The 17,437-nt window shown below is 45.7% G+C and overlaps 1 pseudogene; it reads left to right on the top strand.

The window, feature by feature from the left end:
• Nucleotides 1-12,192: 12,192 nt before the first annotated feature.
• LOC110511529 (ankyrin repeat domain-containing protein 16-like) lies at nucleotides 12,193-13,787 on the top strand (annotated as a pseudogene).
• The last annotated feature ends 3,650 nt before the right edge of the window (nucleotides 13,788-17,437 follow it).

Genomic DNA, 17,437 nt, shown 5'->3' on the forward strand with positions numbered 1-17,437 from the left:
GTTTTGGGGCTGTTGCTGGGCAACACGGACTTTCAACTCCCTCCAAAGATTTTCTATGGGGTTGAGATCTGGAGACTGGCTAGGCCACTCCAGGACCTTGAAATGCTTCTTACGAAGCCACTTCTTCTTTGCCCGGGCGGTGTGTTTGGGATCATTGTCATGCTGAAAGACCCAGCCACGTTTCATCTTCAATGCCCTTGCTGATGGAAGGAGGTTTTCACTCAAAATCTCACGATACATGGCCCCATTCATTCTTTCCTTTACACGGATCAGTCGTCCTGGTCCCTTTGCAGAAAAACAGCCCCAAAGCATGATGTTTCCACCCCCATGCTTCACAGTAGGTATGGTGTTCTTTGGATGCAACTCAGCATTCTTTGTCCTCCAAACACGACGAGTTGAGTTTTTACCAAAATGTTCTATTTTGGTTTCATCTGACCATATGACATTCTCCCAATCTTCTTCTGGATCATCCAAATGCTCTCTAGCAAACTTCAGACGGGCCTGGACATGTACTGGCTTAAGCAGGGGGACACGTCTGGCACTGCAGGATTTGAGTCCCTGGCGGCGTAGTGTGTTACTGATGGTAGGCTTTGTTACTTTGGTCCCAGCTCTCTGCAGGTCATTCACTAGGTCCCCCTGTGTGGTTCTGGGATTTTTGCTCACCGTTCTTGTGATCATTTTGACCCCACGGGGTGAGATCTTGCGTGGAGCCTCAGATGGAGGGAGATTATCAGTGGTCTTGTATGTCTTCCATTTCCTAATAACTGCTCCCATAGTTGATTTCTTCAAACCAAGCTGCTTACCTATTGCAGATTCAGTCTTCCCAGCCTGGTGCAGGTCAATTTTGTTTCTGGTGTCCTTTGACAGCTCTTTGGTCTTGGCCATAGTGGAGTTTGGAGTGTGACTGTTTGAGGTTGTGGGCAGGTGTCTTTTATACTGATAACAAGTTCAAAGAGTTGCCATTAATACAGGTAATGAGTAGAGGACAAAGGAGCCTCTTAAAGAAGAAGTTACAGGTCTGTGACAGCCAGAAATCTTGCTTGTTTGTAGGTGACCAAATACTTATTTTCCACCATCATTTGTAAATAAATTCATGAAAAGTCCTACAATGTGATTTTCTGGATTTTTTTTCTCATTTTGTCTGTCATAGTTGAGGTGTACCTATAATGAAAATTACAGGCCTCTCTCATCTTTTTAAGTGGGAGAACTTGCACAATTGGTGGCTGACTAAATACTTTTTTGCCCCACTGTATTTGGAGGGTTCGGGGCAACAGAAGCTGAACAGTAGAGGGGCTAATGACCTTGGAGATGGGGAAAGAGCCGATAAAGCAGGGGGACAGTTTGGGGGATTCCACCCAGAGGGGCATATCCCGGATGGATAGCCACACCTTCTGAACGAGACGTTTGTCGTCGATACCTGGAGGGCCAACCGGGCTCTCTTCCAGGTACGACAGCGGCAGACAAACATCTGGGCCAAAGGTATGCCGACCTCTTCCTCTGGGAAGAGTGGGAGCTGATACCCCAGGGAAAACTCAAAGGGCAATAGGCCCGTGGCAGAGCAAGGAAGGGTGTTGCAGGCGTATTCGACCCACACTAGTTGCGGGCTCCAGGTGGTGAGGTTGGAAGAGACCAGGCAGCGCAGAGTCGTCTACGGGTCTTGGTTGGATTGTTCCGACTAGTCGTTAAACTTGGGGTGGAACCCAGAGGACAAGCTGGCCGATGACTCAATGAGTGTGCAGTATGCCTTCCAGAACAGGGACGAGAAATGAGGACCCTGGTCAGAGACCATGACGACTGGCAGTCCATGGATACAGAAGACGTGCTGCACCATGAGCTGGGTCATCTCTTTGGCATAGGGTAGCTTAGGGAGAGGAATGAAGTTGTTGGCTTTGGAAAACCGATCCACTATGGTCAGGATGGTGGTGTTGTCATCGGCCGGGTGGAGAACCAGGGATATGTGAGACCAGGGATGGTGAGGGATAGGCAGAGGTTGAAGGAAACCAGCCGGAGCTTGCTGAGGAGCGTTGTTCAGTGCACAGATCGTGCACGCAGTGACGAATACGGAGACGTCAGAAACCATGGTAGGCCACCAAAAGAGTTGTCGCACAAAGGCCAGGGTCCAACCGGAGCCTGGGTGGCAGGAAAGCCTTCAGGACTAGGCCCACTGCAGGTCCGAGGAGCAGAATGCTTTAGGAATGAACATTTGGTTATACGGGCTCTGGGGATGGAGCTTTGGGGCTATTGTGGCGTGACAGCCCATCTGGCCATACATTGACGGCCGGTATGAGATGGAGAAATTTAACTGGGTGAACAGCAGGGCCCACCAAGCTTGCCTGGAATTAAGGCACTTGGAGATATTCCAGGTTCTTTTGGTCGGTCCACATAATGAACGGATGTTCCGCCCCCTCCAGCCAGTGCCTCCACTCCTCCAACGCCATCTTCACCGCAAGAAGCTCACAATTACCCACATCGTAGATCCTCTCCATGGCATTGAGGCGGTGGGAGAAGGCGCAGGGATGTAACTTGAGGTTCAGGGCAGAACGTTGGGACAGGAGAGCGCCCACTCCGACACCCAGAGCATCGGACTCCACCACAAACTGTCAGGACAGGTCAGGATGAACCAAGATGGGAGCTGTGGTGAAGCAATGTTTGAGATCCCAGAATGCAGGGTCAGCAGCTGGGGTTCCACGTGAACGGAACCTTGGGAGAGGTGAGTGCAGATGGGGGTAAGCAAGGGTGCAGTAACCCCGGCTAAAGCAGCGATAAAAGTTGGCAAATCCCAGGAAACATTGCAGCTGCACCCTGGACGTAGGCTGGGGCCAATCCACCACCGCTCTCACCTGTACACTCCCTGCAGCAATGATGGAGCAATGGAATTCACATTTATCTGCTATTACAAAAGATGGTTCTCCAGGAGGCGTTGGAGAACCTGTAGGACATGGAGCATGTGTTCATGGGCGGAACGGGCGATGACGATGATGTCATCGAGCTAGACAAAAATGAACCGGCACAACATGTTGCAAAAAACATCATTAACCAGATCCTGGAACACAGAAGAGGTAAGCAGGGTTCCTGTGAAACCGGGGTGACCGGGGAGGCGGCGCTGCTAACAGCCGGGTTACTGAGAGTCATGATAGGCTGCCTATCAGACAACCTGCGGAATTGCTCCAGCAATGTGTTCAACGCTTGATCACGGCATTCGGCCAAGGTCTCGAACCCTTCCATAAGAACATGAAGCAACTCTTCATGCCTTCCAATGGTGGCTCCTTGGGAGGAAATGGCATTGCGGAGATGCTTGAGATCTGATTGGTCCGTCATGGCCAGTTCGTACTATCACGTTTCAGGTAAGACCCAGATGCAGACAGTGTCAAAGTAACAAAAGTGTATTACTAGTACAGGGTCAGGCAAACCGACAGGTCAAGGGCAGGCAGAGGTCAGTAATCCAGATAGGGTTCAAAAGGTCCAGAACAGCAGGCAGTCTCAGGGTCAGAGCAGACAGGGGTCAATAATCCAGTGTTGTGTGGCTAGGTTCAGAACGGCAAGCAGGCTCAGAGTCTGGGCAAGTAGAATGGTCAAAACTAGAAAACAGGAACTAGAAGAGACAGGAGCAAGAGGGAAAACGCTGGTAGGTTTCACGAAACAACTGGCAACTGGCAAAGAGAGAAGACAGGTATAAATACACTTGGCATAATGGGGAAGATTGTCGACACCTGGAGGGGGTGGAGACAAGCACAAAGACATAAATCGGACAATGCAGTTAGATTAACAAGAATTTAAGCTTTTAACCAATTTAAGATATGTATGTTCATAAATGTTTAATATCCATCATTTTTATAATAATTTATTTGAATTGTGTGCCCTCCAGTTTCACAGGAAGTTGTCCCGCTAGCAGGACGCCTAGGCGTAAGACGTTTTAACAGGCTTCTGGCCTTGAGATAGGAGCTCGGTCCCAGCTTTAATGCACCTGTAATGACCACGCCTTCTAGATGATAGCGGGTTGAACAGGTAGTGGCTCGGTGGTTGTTGTCCTTGATGATCTTTTTGGCCTTGCTCTTCAAAGGGGGAGACATCCTGGACCCAAACTGTTACAGACCTATATCCATCCTGCCCTGCCTATCTAAGGTCTTCGAAAGCCAAGTCAACAAACAGATCACTGACCATCTCAAATCCCACCGTACCTTCTCCGCTGTGCAATCTGGTTTCCGAGCCGGTCACGGGTGCACCTTCGCCACGCTCAAGGTACTAACCGATATCATAACCGCCATCGATAAAAGACAGTACTGTGCAGCCGTCTTCATCGACCTGGTCAAGGCTTGCGACTCTGTCAATCACCATATTCTTATCGGCAGACTCAGTAGCCTCGGTTTTTCTAATGACTGCCTTGCCTGGTTCATCAACTACTTTGCAGACAGTGTTCAGTGTGTCAAATCGGAGGGCATGTTGTCCGGTCCTCTGGCAGTCTCTATGGGAGTGCCACAGGGTTCAATTCTCGGTCAGACTCTTTTCTCTGTATATATCAATGATGTTGCTCTTGCTGCGGGCGATTCCCTGATCCACCTCTACGCAGACGACACCATTCTGTATACTTCTGGCCCTTCCTTGGACACTGTGCTATCTAACCTCCAAACGAGCTTCAATGTCATACAACACTCCTTCCGTGGCCTCCAACTGCTCTTAAACGCTAGTGAAACCAAATGCATGCTTTTCAACCGTTCGCTGCCTGCACCCGCACGGCCGACTAGCATCACCACCCTGGATGGTTCCGACCTAGAATATGTGGACATCTATAAGTACCTAGGTGTCTGGCTAGACTGTAAACTCTCCTTCCAGACTCATATCAAACATCTCAAATCTAAAATCAAATCTAGAGTCGGCTTTCTATTCTGCAACAAAGCCTCCTTCACTCACGCCGCCAAACTTAGCCTAGTAAAACTGACTATCCTACCGATCCTCGACTTTGGCGACGTCATCTACAAAATAGCTTCCAATACTCTACTCAGAAAACTGGATGCAGTTTATCACAGTGCCATCCATTTTGTTACTAAAGCACCTTATACCACCCACCACTGCGACCTGTATGCTCTAGTCGGCTGGCCCTCGCTACATATTCGTCGCCAGACCCACTGGCTCCAGGTCATCTACAAGTTCATGCTATGTAAAGCTCCGCCTTATCTCAGTTCACTGGTCACGATGGCAACACCCACCCGTAGCACTCGCTCCAGCAGGTGTATCTCACTGATCATCCCTAAAGCCTACACCTCACTTGGCCGCCTTTCCTTCCAGTTCTCTGCTGCCCGTGACTGGAACGAATTGCAAAAATCGTTGGAGACTTTTATCGCCCTCACCAACTTTAAACATCTGCTATCTGAGCAGCTGACCGATCGCTGCAGCTGTACATAGTCCATCAGTAAATAGCCCCCCAATTTACCTACCTCATCCCCATACTGTTTTTATTTATTTGCATCTGTAGAAGTTTGTGAGTGCTTTTGGTGACAAGCCGAATTTCTTCAGCCTCCTGAGGTTGAAGAGGCGCTGCTCCTACCACTGTTGTGTCGTCCGCAAACTTGATGATTGAGTTGGAGGCGTGCGTGGCCACGCAGTCGTGGGTGAACAGGGAGTACAGGAGAGGGCTCAGAACGCACCCTTGTGGGGCCCCAGTGTTGTGGATCAGCGGGGTGGAAATGTTGTTGCCTACCCTCACCACCTGGGGGCGGCCCGTCAGGAAGTCCAGTACCCAGTTGCACAGGGCGGGGTCGAGACCCAGGGTCTCGAGCTTGATGACGAGCTTGGAGGGCACTATGGTGTTAAATGCCGAGCTGTAGTCGATGAACAGCATTCTCACATAGGTATTCCTCTTGTCCAGAGGGGTTAGGGCAGTGTGCAGTGTGGTTGAGATTGCATCGTCTGTGGACCTATTTGGGCGGTAAGCAAATTGGAGTGGGTCTAGGGTGTCAGGTAGGGTGGAGGTGATATGGTCCTTGACTAGTCTCTCAAAGCACTTCATGATGACGGAAGTGGTAGTCGTTTAGCTCAGTTACCTTAGCTTTCTTGGGAACAGGAACAATGGTGGCCCTCTTGAAGCATGTGGGAACAACAGACTGGGATAGGGATTGATTGAATATGTCTGTAAACACACCAGCCAGCTGGTCTGCGCATGCTCTGAGGGCGCGGCTGGGGATGCCGTCTGGGCCTGCAGCCTTGCGAGGGTTGACACGTTTAAGTGTTTTCCTCACGTCGGCTGCAGTGAAGGAGAGTCCGCATGTTTTAGTTGCGGGCCGTGTCAGTGGCACTGTATTGTCCTCAAAGCGGGCAAAAAAGTAATTTAGTCTGCCTGGGAGCAAGACATCCTGGTCCGTGACAGGGCTGGTTTTCTTTTTGTAATCCGTGATTGACTGTAGACCCTGCCACATACCTCTTATGTCTGAGCCGTTGAATTGAGATTCTACTTTGTCTCTATACTGACGCTTAGCTTGTTTGATTGCCTTGCGGATGGAATAGTTACACTGTTTGTATTCGGTCATGTTTCCGGTCACCTTGCCCTGATTAAAAGCAGTGGTTCGGGCTTTCAGTTTCACGCGAATGCTGCCATCAATCCACGGTTTCTGGTTTGGGAATGTTTTAATCTTTGCTATGGGAATGACATCTTCAACGCACGTTCTAATGAACTCGCACACCGAATCAGCGTATTTGTCAATGTTGTTGTCTGACGCAATACGAAACATATCCCAGTCCACGTGATGGAAGCAGTCTTGGAGTGTGGAATCAGATTGGTCGGACCAGCGTTGAACAGACCTCAGCGTGGGAGCTTCTTGTTTTAGTTTCTGTCTGTAGGCAGGGATCAACAAAATGGAGTCGTGGTCAGCTTTTCCGAAAGGAGGGCGGGGCAGGGCCTTATATGCGTCGCGGAAGTTAGAATAGCAGTGATCCAAGGTTTTTCCAGCCCTGGTTGCGCAATCGATATGCTGATGAAATTTAGGGAGTCTTGTTTTCAGATTAGCCTTGTTAAAATCCCCAGCTACAATGAATGCAGCCTCAGGATGTATGGATTCCAGTTTGCAAACAGTCAAATAAAGTTTGTTCAGAGCCATCGATGTGTCTGCTTGGGGGGGAATATATATGGCTGTGATTATAATCGAAGAGAATTCCCTTGGTAGATAATGCGATCAATATTTTATTGTGAGGAATTCTAAATCAGGTGAACAGAAGGACTTGAGTACCTGTATGTTGTTATGATCACACCACGTCACGTTAACCATGAAGCATACGCCCCCGCCCCTCTTCTTACCAGAAAGATGTTTGTTTCTGTCTGCGCGATGCGTGGAGAAACCAGTTGGCTGCACCGACTCCGATAGCGTCTCTCCAGTGAGCCATGTTTCCGTGAAGCAAAGAACGTGACAGTCTCTGATGTCCCTCTGGAATGCTACCCTTGCTCGGATTTCATCAACCTTGTTGTCAAGAGACTGGACATTGGCGAGAAGAATGCTAGGGAGTGGTGCACGATGTGCCCGTCTCCGGAGTCTGACCAGAAGACCGCTCCGTTTCCCCCTTTTACGAAGTCGTTTTTTTGGGTCGCTGGCTGGGATCCATTCCGTTGTCCTGGGTGAAAGGCAGAACACAGGATCCGCTTCGCGAAAGTCATATTCTTGGTCGTACTGATGGTGAGTTGACGCTGCTCTTATGTTCAGTAGTTCTTCTCAACTGTATGTAATGAAACCTAAGATGACCTGGGGTACCAATGTAAGAAATAACACGTAAAAAACTAAAAACTGCATAGTTTCCTAGGAACGCGAAGCGAGGCGGCCATCTCTGTCGGCGCCGGAAGTTAGCTGTGAATGATTCATGCTGTACTGCCCTACACGGTTCTCCATGAACTGTGAGATTGGAGACTGTTGTGGTTCACTTGTGACACTTTTGTTCATCTGGTATTGTTCAAATCTGAAAGCATATAAAAAAAAAAAATTGAGTGGGGCAGTAGCACAATCTTGCCTGGTCTCAATCTTCGGTGCAATGATCACGTTCCCGCACTGTCTGACTGTGTGGAGGCTCATTGATTTAATGTTATGTTAGCCTACATGCTATACTAACAAAGTTATATATAGCTGTCGGCTATATTAGCCACGACTTACCGTTCTTTGTGCAGCTTCAAATGTCAAAAAAATGTGGAAGTTGTTTGTTTGAATGCTAAATGACGAGACAGAGGCATTGATGCGAGTAACCAGTCTTGTTCAGTACATCACAACACATCCGGGTATCTCAAGCACCCCGGTAAAACACAAGAGTTGCAGTAATGAACATTTACCAACAGATGGCATCACTGTGCCATCTTACACCCATAACATTGTTGCAACTCATTTTCTTCCCGCATGTTTTGCAAGTTGCAATCTGTTTTTTTTTTTACTACAGCGTAGTCTGTGTATCTGAAAATAATAATTTTGTATCATCTTTCCAATGGCTCAATCTTAATTCACCCGCCGACGTTCCTCTGCATTGCCACGCGCAACTTTGTCTCCGCTGGCACAATTTGATTGGCTGCTGTCCGATTCAAACTTTAACCTCTCTGGGATATGTGGGAGCGTCCCACCTGGCCAAAATCCAGTGAAAATGGATTTTCAAATCATTCAAATAAATTACTATAAAAATGTAACTTTCATGAAATCACACATGCAAGACACCAAATTAAAACTACACTTGTTGTGAATCCAACCAACGTCTAAGATTTCAAAAAGGCTTTTCGGCGACAGCAAACAATGCTATTATCTGAGGATAGCACCCCAGTAAACAAACACAGACAATCATATTTCAACCCTCCAGGCACAACACAAAACGCAGAAATAAAGATATAATTCATGCCTTACCTTTGACAAGCTTCTTCTGTTGGCACTCCAATATGTCCCATAAACATCACAAGTGGTCCTTTTGTTCGATTAATTCCGTCTATATTTTTTCCAAAATGTCAATTTTTTGGGCGCGTTTGATCCAGAAAAACACTGGTTCCAACTCGCGCAACATGACTACAAAAGTTACATAATTTCTAAAGACTGTTGACATCCAGTGGAAGCGATAGGAACTGCAAGAAGGTCCCTTAGAAATCTGGATTCCCAATGAAAACACATTCAAAAGAGAGAGACCTCCAAAGAAAATCATTCTGACTGGTTTGTCCTCGGGGTTTCGCCTGCCATAAACGTTCTGTTATACTCACAGACATAGAAACGTCAGAGTGTTTTTTATCCAAATCTACTAATAATATGCATATCTTAGCTTCTGGGCCTGAGTAGCAGGCAGTTTACTTTGGACACGCTTTTCATCCGGACGTGAAAATTATGTCCACCTATCCCAGAGAAGTTAGTCCGTTAAATGAAGAGTTGATGCGCTGCACACTTTTTTTATAGCATAATTTTTCATATTTGGGCTTGGGGAGGGTATCAAGTCAGGTCGAGTCACGAGTCATTGGTGTTAAAGTCAAAGTCGAGTTGCAAGTCATCATATTTGTGACTGACTCGATTCCACGTCATGTGACTCGAGTCCACACATCTGCCCACAGCTACTGCTGTGTATATAATATTAAGACAGTTCTCTTCAAACTGTTCTCATCAGTGTCCAGGCATGGTGGAATGGTCTCATCCAGTCGAACCTCTTCCCAGTACCAGGGTGGAGAGGTTTAGGTCAGTTACCATGGTGACACTACAGAGCTAACCAGGCATCCCAGAGATTGTCCACTCCCAGAGATTGTCCACTGCCATGCCATCAACACACAGGGCAATGCCTCCTTAAATGTCCCCACAAATGGTACATTTTCACTTTGGGAAATGCCACAGGGCTAGCTAGTTGGCTAAAGCAGGTTCTACCATTTAACAATAACCTGTAATCAGTAGTTATTACTTCTAAACAATAGATTTTTGGGTGGATTCTTAGATTTTCTTGTTGTCTTCACATGTGTGGTGAAAACAAAAGAAGAGTCTCTTGTCTTCTCTTGCAATTTGCCTAAACACTGCAAGCTAGCTAGGCTTCATAGCTAGCCTTTGGGCCACATCTTCATGTGAAATCATCAGATTTTGAATTAAATTATATGCCCTGGCAAATATTCTTATACTTGCCAGTGTAAACTTCAACATTATCCTAATTTGATATTCTGCTTCACCATATTAGCTCCCATATCAGTTAAAAATACAATTGTATAATAAAGGACATGGCTGTATGTTTTAGCTTAGATTAACATTATCACTTCGAAACAAATACATTTTGGGGAGACTCTATAAGGCTACAATTTTATTTGGGGTTCATTGTTTGAACAGTGTGGAGGAAATTAGTTAATTAGACATGCTATGCTGTTTAATTAGACATAGTATGCTGTTTTCTTTTACTTAGAGAATGGTCCATTGATTGATGGTAGTTTTTTTCTATCCTGATCCAAACTTGTCCTGTGTGACTCGTTCAAAAATCTGAGCCTACAGATTTGTGGGCCGTTTGGGTGCGGCCGCAGTATCTGATCTGTGTTTACGATCGGCATGAATTTAGGTATGTGGGAAGGGCATGGAGGTGACATGAGTAAGACCTTTAAACAGGTCAACATTCACAAGGCTGCGGAGCCCGACGGATTATCAGGACGTGTGCCCCGGACATGTGCTGACCAACTTACAGGTGTCTTCACTGACATTTTCAACTTGTCCCTGATTGAGTCTGTAATACTAACATGTTTCAAGCAGACCACCATAGTCCCTGTTCCCAAGAACACAAAGTCAACCTGCCTAACTGACTACAGACCACTAGCACTCACATCCGTAGCCATGAAGTGTTTTGAAAGGCTGGTAAGGGCTCACATCAACACCATTATCCCAGAAATCCTAGACCCACTCCATTTTGCATTCCACCCAAATAGAAGGCAACCTGCCTAAATGACTACAGACCCGTAGCACTCACGTCTGTAGCCATGAAGTGCTTTGAAAGGCTGGTAATGGCTCACATCAACACCATTATCACAGAAACCCTAGACCCACTCCAATTTGCATACTGCCCAAACAGATCCACAGATGATGCAATCTCTATTGCACTCCACACTGCCCTTTCCCACCTGGACAAAAGGAACACATATGTGAGAATGCTATTCATTGACTACAGCTCAGCGTTCAACACCATAGTACCCTCAAAGCTCATCATTAAGCTAAGGATCCTGGGACTAAACACCTCCATCTGCAACTGGATCCTGGGCTTCCTGACAGGCCGCCCCCAGGTGGTGAGGGTAGGTAGCAACACTTCTGATCCAACACTGGAACGAGATGATTGTGGACTACAGGAAAAGGAGGACCGAGCACACCCCCATTCTCATCGACGGGGCTATAGTGGAGCAGGTTGAGAGCTTCAAGTTCCTTGGTGTCCACATCACCAACAAACTAGAATCTTCCTCTAGCTATCAACGGTCATTCGGATTGTTTGCGTTTGCTGATTGGAAATGATGACCTCGATAGTGCAGTGCACGTTCAAGACGGAAATGGACAGTAAGTGAATTGGGTTTTGGATACAATTCCTGAAATAAAGAGATTTTGACACTAGGTATGCATCCCAAATGGCAACCTATACCCTACTTGGTGCACTACTTTAAACCAACGGTCAATCATCTGACATTGTTATATCCTCTCTGTTTATCCTCCTCTAGCTACCAATGGTCAATAATCTGACGTTCTTTTATCTTCTCCGTTTTTCCTCCTCTAGCTACTGAATGTCGATCATCTCACATTCTTATATCCTCTCTGTTTATCTTCCTCTAGCTACCGACGGTCAATCATATCACATTCTTATATCTTCTCCGTTTAACCTCCTCTAGCTATTGAAGGTCAATCATCTCACATTCTTATATCCTCTCTGTTTATCTACCTCTAGCTACCAACGGTCATTCAGAGTGTTTGCATTTGCTGATTGGAATGCTGACCTCGATAGTGCAGTACACGTTCAAGACGGGAATTGACAGTAAGTGAATTGGGTTTTGGATACAATTCCTGAAATAAAGAGATTTTGACACTAGGTATGCATCCCAAATGGCAACCCATACCCTACTTGGTGCATTACTTTAAACCAAAGCCCTATGGGCTCATGTCAAAAGTAGTGTACGATATAGGGAATAGGTTGCCATTTGGGACTCAGGTTGGTTATTACCAATTTGTAATATGACCTGTTGTCTTGTGTATCAGAACCCGTCTGATGCAGTCGGTGCTTTGGGGACACACAGACTGTGTGTAATCACTGCTCAACAAGGGAGCCAGTGTAGAAGCCAAAGACAAGTGGCACAGAACTGCTCTACACAGAAGGGTAGTGAGTAGAGCTGGCTGTACGCGCTCACACACAGAGAGAGAGAGGGAGGCTTATTCTGATCTAGGGATGGGGTAATTGAACTACTAGGGATGGCTTTGGTGAGGGATCTAGCATTGAATATAAATTATGCCCAAATATGCCTATTATGTTTCCTTATTATTTAATTGATTATGAATTATTCAAATCCATTCTTGTCTCCCCTCCCTTCCTAACCAGGCGGTGACGGGTCAGGAGGAGTGTGTGGAGGACCTGCTGCAACACAGCGCCAGCTTCCTGGTTCGGGAAAGTAAGGGGCGGATCCCTGTTCCCCTGGCGGCGGCATCCGGTCACATCGGGGTGCTGGGGTGGCTCCTACACGCCACCCAGTCAGTGTGGACCCTCCCTGTCATCACAGACAACCAGGGCTACACGCCACTACACTGGGCCTGTTACAACGGTACGTACAGGACTGACTGGACTGAAGATCTTTTCTGATTCACTCTCCCACACTGTAAACATGTCCCTGAATTAGGCAGGTCTTACAATGGTACGTACTGGACTAACTGGACTGGAGCTCTTTTTCTCCTCCATGAAGTATGCACTCATTCACTCCCTCTTGTGGATTAAAAAGCATTAGATTGGTCTGGATGGAGCAATGTGGGAGAATGAACAAGACTACAACACTGTGGGAGAAGTAGGGTTATGACTCTCAGTGGAGGAGCTTACACTGAAACAGGAGTTTGTCAGGGATTGACATAGCATATGTTGTAGCTAAAGCATTTTTTGTGACTTCACCATTGTCAGATCCTTGGCTTTCTCTGAGGGTATTGTTGTGGTCTGCAGTGACGTCATCTGTTTCCTGTATGTAATGTTTCCCGCTGGAGCAACGTATTACTTTTAATTATATTAAATTAATCAATCTTCCACTAGGCCATGACACGTGTGTAGAGGTGCTGATGGAACAGGAGGTTTTCCACAAGACCGAGGGCAACTCCTTCAGCCCCCTTCACTGTGCTGTGATCAATGACAACGTGAAAATTACCTGGGGTTGGATGAGGGATTGTAGAAACGAACTATTCTTAACCTCTCCTAGCCTGCTGTTATTTCATGTTTTTCACCAAAAGCGTAAACGGTGATGTTCCTGAAGTTATCCTCTGCTGTTCTGTTTGTACCCCTCAGGTTACACACCTGCCTTGGCCTGCGCCCCCAACAAATTGCCTGGCGCTGATTATGCCCGTGTCCCCCTGCACCTCGGCACCCAGCCTGTCTTTCAATGCCATTAACCACTACACAACTAGCCCCTCCAAGAGTGTTACCTTCGACAGCCTGCCCGTGCTGCGCAGCGAGCACAGCCCATACACTGCAGCTTCAACAACATTGGCCACTGCGGCCACGACGAAGGCTTCTACAAGGATGAGGAACTCAACAACTCAAACTCAGAGATTATGAGGGTGGTGGTGGTCGCTGCCCAGGAGGGGAGCCAGGGAGAAGGGACAGCAAAGTGAGCCAGAGGCCACAAACAAATACACACATAAGCATAGCATGTCTTAAATCACCACAGCCAGCTTCGGGAGGGCACGAGCTGAGACAGTCCGCACAGGAGCCTTAAGAGTCCTGCAGACTGAGAGAGAAAAAAAGGAGGGAGAGAGAGGGGGCACAACAGGCTGGCTGGCCCACACTCATCCTCTTGTACCACCAGGTGTCTTTCCAACAGATACCGGGCTTCAGAGGAATTGCTGCTGCTATACCCCACCTTTATCTTTACCCACAAAGGTCCAAAATGGTAGAAAGTGTCCGGCCAACAGACAGATAACAATTTCTCAACATTACATTTTTAAGGGCAATAATAGCCTACCTTTGTTTACAACTTGCAGGATTTCCATGCTTGAGCTTTCAACCGTTGCATCAGCACGAGATTGGAAGTGCGTCAAATCTGTACAGCATTGTTACGTCATCACTGATAAATGTTGAAACTGATCAGAAACCACGGGAGTAGTTCAGTCTGATTCTCGCTAGTGCTGGAGGAGCATTCATTTTGGCAAGGAAATGTGCTGATTTTGCAAGGACATGGAGAAGAAAGAGTTTGAGGTAGGCATGTTATTTAAGCAATAAGGCCCAAAGGGTTGTGGTATATGGTCAATATGCCACGGCTAAGGGATGTTCTTACGCACGACGCAACATGGAGTGCTAGGACACAGCCCTTCGCCATGGTATATTGGCCATATATCAAAAATCTCCGAGGTGCTTTATTGCTATTATAAACTGGTTACCAACATAATTAGAGCACTAAATAATAAATGTTGTCATACCCATGGTATATGGTCTGATATACCACAGCTTTCAGCCAATCAGCATTCAGTTCTCAAACCACCCAATTTATAATTATTTTTAAATCCTCAATTATATTAATTACTGTGGATTGAATATTGTTTAACAAAGTAAATAATGTGCTATTCATTCTGTAATATCTATATTATAATATAATATATATATAATATATATTGGATTCAGGTCTGGACTTTGACTTGGCCATTCTAACACCTGGATATGTTTATTTTTGAACCATTCCATTGTAGATTTTGCTTTATGTTTTGGATCATTGTCTTGTTGGAAGACAAATCTCCATCCCAGTCTCAGGTCTTTTGCAGACTCCATCAGGTTTTCTTCCAGAATGGTCCTGTATTTGGCTCCATCCATCTTCCCATCAATTTTAACCATCTTCCCTGTCCCTGCTGAAGAAAAGCAGGCCCAAACCATGATGCTGCCACCACCATGTTTGACAGTGGGGATGGTGTGTTCAGGGTGATGAGCTGTGTTGCTTTTACGCCAAACATAACGTTTTGCATTGTTGCCAAAAAGTTCAATTTTGGTTTCATCTGACCAGAGCACCTTCTTCCACATGTTTGGTGTGTCTCCCAGGTGGCTTGTGGCAAACTTTAAATGACACTTTTTATGGATATCTTTAAGAAATGGCTTTCTTCTTGCCACTCTTCCATAAAGGCCAGATTTGTGCAATATACAACTGATTGTTGTCCTATGGACAGAGTCTCCCACCTCAGCTGTAGATCTCTGCAGTTCATCCAGAGTGATCATGGGCCTCTTGGCTGCTTCTCTGATCAGTCTTCTCCTTGTATGAGCTGGAAGTTTAGAGGGACGCCCAGGTCTTGGTAGATTTGCAGTGGTCTGATACTCCTTCCATTTCAATATTATCTGGCAAAAGGTCGCAAAGTTCAAGGGGGCCGAATACTTTCGCAAGGCACTGTATGCTAACCCTGGTGTGAAATTTTTATAACCATGTAAATCTCTCACAGACAAGGTGACTTTTAGCAATATATCCGGCTCTATTTACTCTCAGATTCGAAAATGCTAATTAGCATCAAAGTAGACATGCAAAACTACAAATCCCTGCAAGCTCCTACACGTCATTTCTAGTTGACACCTTTGCGAACAGGTATTGAGTCAATTTAAAACTTGCACTAAACAGTTCACAGAATTGTCAATTTTAAAGAAATGCAGCCAATTTATTAATTACTACATTTAGCTAACATTAGATAGTTAATCAAAAGATTCTTACCTTTGCCTCGATCGGCATGATCGTCGTGACATTTGTAGTTCTTTATGATAGCCACATTAGCAGCTAATTAGCATTTCATTTTTTGGGGGGGAAAATACAGGCAAATATATTGATAAAAGTCACCTTGTCCTAGAGAGATTTACACAGTTATCAAAATGTCACACCAGGGTAAGCCTACCTGAAACACAGCCCTTATTTTAAGTGTTTCTAAAATCCACTATGGGGAAAAACGATTGGAACCATTTCCCTGTTTGACTACTGGGTTTATGGGGATTATGACTCATTACTGTGGCACTCTATAGGGCTCTGGCCAAAAGAAGTGCACTATATTGGAAATAGGGTGCTATTTCAGACACAAGCATAGATATGATGCATTATGAAGTGACCATAGAAATACAATCACTAGAAAGGATAGAGCCTCTGACCATGACAATTTGTCTGGCAAACTGAACTGTACACCTGACATTCTATTTCTATGCATATGATGTGACAATGAGAGTTGGGTTAATGGTGCTTTCAAGGCAACTGAACTCAGTCAAATTACTTCCGTGATCTTCAGGTCGTAATGTTGGAGCTCTAGAAAGATGGCAGAGTTTCCGACTTTATTTATTTAATTACATTTTTTGTCATTTTTTGTGATATCAAATTGGTAGTTACGATCTTGTTACGATCTAGTCTCATCCCTGCAACTTCCCAATGGGCTCGGGAGAGGTAAAGGTCGAGTCAGGAGTCTGCAACCGGACGCACCAAGCCGCGCTGCTTCTGACTTCGAAATCCGAGTTGGATGACTGTTCAAAACTATTTTTCCATATCTTATCCAAACTATTTTTCCATATTCCCCCCCCCCCCCCCCCCCCGGTTGTTTTGAACGCACTGAAGTCGGAAGTCAGAGATTTCCCAGTTCCCAGTTGTTTTGAACACTGCCAAACACGACACAGCAGGTGACATCTTAACATGACTTTGTGCTGTCTTTCAGGAGTCAGAGGCCAGTAGGAATGACCTCACCCTCATAGACCTGGATGACCCCATCAATGATGCTGATGTTATGAAGGAAGTCAGGTAAGTGATTTACACTAAGGACACATTTGTAACTGGTTACAAGATCACATAGATCTACAGATACAGATACTGTCGTAGGTCAAAGGTCACCGCCTATGGTGGGGTAGGTCCAGAGCCATGTATTTAGAGAGATGGAACATCTGCATTATGTTGCATTTACATCAATATGTATGCATTACATGGCACAGTATAATCAAAGATATCCATATGACAGCTGGCTCCCCATGGGCAATATTGACATTTTAAACAATGCTATGTAACAGAACATCTATTTTATAACTGACTTGTAGTGAAAGGATCATTGAAAGGCTCAAAGGCGCTAACATGGAGTCCTTTCTAAAAGCTGGCCAAATTCTCTAAATAAATGACTCTGGATAGGCTGAGTCATCTCAGAGTATTGGAACCATAGAATTAGACTGATTCTATTCTAATTCTAGAAAGATTCATTCTACTTCTATGATTATAATTCTTTAATTGGAACACATCCTCACACTCACATTATACCACATTATAGTGACCTTG

Source organism: Oncorhynchus mykiss, chromosome 30 (genome assembly GCF_057628025.1).
Source record: "Oncorhynchus mykiss isolate SJ-2025 chromosome 30, ASM5762802v1, whole genome shotgun sequence".
Lineage (NCBI taxonomy): Eukaryota > Metazoa > Chordata > Actinopteri > Salmoniformes > Salmonidae > Oncorhynchus > Oncorhynchus mykiss.